General features: G+C 40.1%; 1 protein-coding gene across 2 annotated transcripts in view; it reads right to left on the bottom strand.

The window, feature by feature from the left end:
* The window catches only part of ATP11C (ATPase phospholipid transporting 11C (ATP11C blood group)), a 100,764-nt gene that overhangs the window by 61,139 nt on the left and 37,235 nt on the right, over positions 1-2,390 (bottom strand). The window lies entirely within an intron of this gene.

The raw sequence follows: 2,390 nt of genomic DNA, 5'->3' as shown, positions 1-2,390 counted from the left end.
TGCTGAACAAGGCTGTAAAGATTACTAAATATGTTTGTAAGTGCTATATAGATGTAGACTGTCATTGCTGTTGACTTGACCAAAATCACACAGTACGAGACTCTTTCCATCATTTCACATTCCCTGATTTTTCTGATTATCATCACATTGCTATAGTTAGGATATGATATGTGTGTTTCCCCAACTAGATGCTGAACAACTCAAGGGTTTCTCGCTTACTTCATAATAGTAACCCCAGTACCAAGAACATATCTTAGATAACACAGAAGTTTAATATATAACCACTGGATTGAATTACTGGAATCACAGTATATACTCTGACACACCACTGGGCATAGCTGCGAGACTGGGAGGGGATATGAAGGAGGAGGCTATCCCCACCATTTTTTCAAAGTTGAAACCATTTGGCTGTCTAAAGGACTGATGTCTGATCATAAAAGACTCCATTCTTTTCCAATTGAACTGAGCAGTCTACTTCTTTTTGTTTCTCAAGTCAAAGACCAACACTGTCCTAAACATATCTTCCTATTTTTTTTTTTAATACCAATGTGGGTCACTTTGGAAGAGGTTAAGCAAGTGTTTGCAATGGTATTGATCGAAACTAACTGACACTGCTTTTAAGTAACATAAAAGCCCTACAGATTTTAAATTATGACTCATCAAGGAAGAAACTGGTTACACTTAATTTCGTGTATACTGGTCCATGAAATGCTAAATGTCCTAAGAAACCATTTCAAGACTTCTTTGCATTTTCATTTAGGTAGTTTCTACACATGTAAGCTGATCATGATGGCAAATTGTTTTTGCACTGTACAAACTGAAGTGGTGGTCTGGTTATTACCTTATAACTGACTAAATGACAGTCACATCCAGAAAAGCAGGTTTTGGCGGGGGAAAGGAGTTGTGGCTGAAATGAAAACTGTAGTTTCTTTTCACTGATCAAACTGACTACATCATTACCCAAAGCTCTACTTTACGTTCTGCAGTGTGAATAAGTCTAGATAATAGGAACAAGACTACGTTCCCATAGGTAAGATGGAATCTGCTGAGGTGGAGATCTGGCCTGGATATCCTGCCTGTCTCTGGTGAGAATTAGGTGCCACATGTGGAATGATGGCTGTTCTATTTGCAGTAGCCTGGGACTAGCCATGTTCACCCTTGGGTAGCTTAATCCATATAGCCAGGCACTGGATTTAGAATAGGCAGATCTAGTCAACTAAATCAGCTGTCAGGGATAAGTTCACCAGAGGTGGCTTATGACTCATTTTTTTTTCCCATGCAAAAAAGCTGCAGATTGATACCTTTTGTTGGGACTAGAGTAGTTCTACTCAGCTTTCCCTGGATGAAAACTTCTGGTTTAAAAAGGCTAAAGGTCAGCTGTGGCAGCTGAAGTGACCTACAAAAGAAACTTCTGGGAACAATATCTAAGGGAAAAGCATTTGTTCATTCATTGCTTATTCTACCCTTAGTGACTCAGTATCTCTGTGGAATGCAGATACCACAGTCTGGGATCCTGGAGTCCTAGAGTCAGGTTTCAACATAATGATATCTGAAGAGTCCTTTCACCCTTGTGACTGTAGTTGTCAAGAGGGCACTCTGGTTTAGTCAAAGGCTGTGTAAAGAACAGAAATACAGAGTGGGGGTGGAGGGGGACTGAATTCAGGAGGAGAGTTTCCAGGCACAGGCGCAAATCGCCACCATTCAAAACGAGTGTGAGGCCCTATCCCAGCCATACAGTTCCATTAACTGAATTTGCATCTCCCAGTCACAGAAATGATATTTCCACAGTCTTGACATTCTAAATATCAAGAGAATTAGATGCAAGCCAAAAAATCCCCTCAGCTTGTGAAGATCATTACATGACACACAGTAAATTCAGACAAAGGGAAAAACTTCTAAATACTGATAAGAAAAGCACCAAAGAAGTCATCACTTGAAGAATTACAGCTAAACTGCACTGCATTTGAAAACAACCTGGGGTAGCAGCGAGGTCAAAGCCTGGACTACCTTGGTATATGAAGCAGAAAGCATTTAGAGGAGTGCATGCCCTCACGTTTTCCCTTCATTTAAATTCTTACACTGGAATAAACAACTCTGCTTTCTAGGTCTATATTCCATCTGATCAGAAATGTACAAAGAAAATGTCCATAGGACAACTCTGGTCAATTTTGTTTATGGAACAAAATGCATTTATAAAATAGCTTTATTTCCACTGCCCCATAGTCTATCCCTAAATGATTACAGATGGTGATGAAGACTACATGTTTCCTGTTCGAAAGCAATAGCCCATAATCTAGCAACACCACCAGGTGAGTTTTTTTTTTTTTTTTTTTTGCGTTATGGGGGCCTCTCACTGTTGTGGCCTTTCCCTTTTGCGGGGCCCAGGGCGC

This window comes from Lipotes vexillifer, unplaced genomic scaffold (assembly GCF_000442215.2).
Source record: "Lipotes vexillifer unplaced genomic scaffold, Lipotes_vexillifer_v1.1 scaffold1114, whole genome shotgun sequence".
NCBI lineage: Eukaryota > Metazoa > Chordata > Mammalia > Artiodactyla > Lipotidae > Lipotes > Lipotes vexillifer.
Note: the sequence above shows the minus strand (reverse complement) of the source record. Positions and strands in the feature narration are given on the sequence as shown.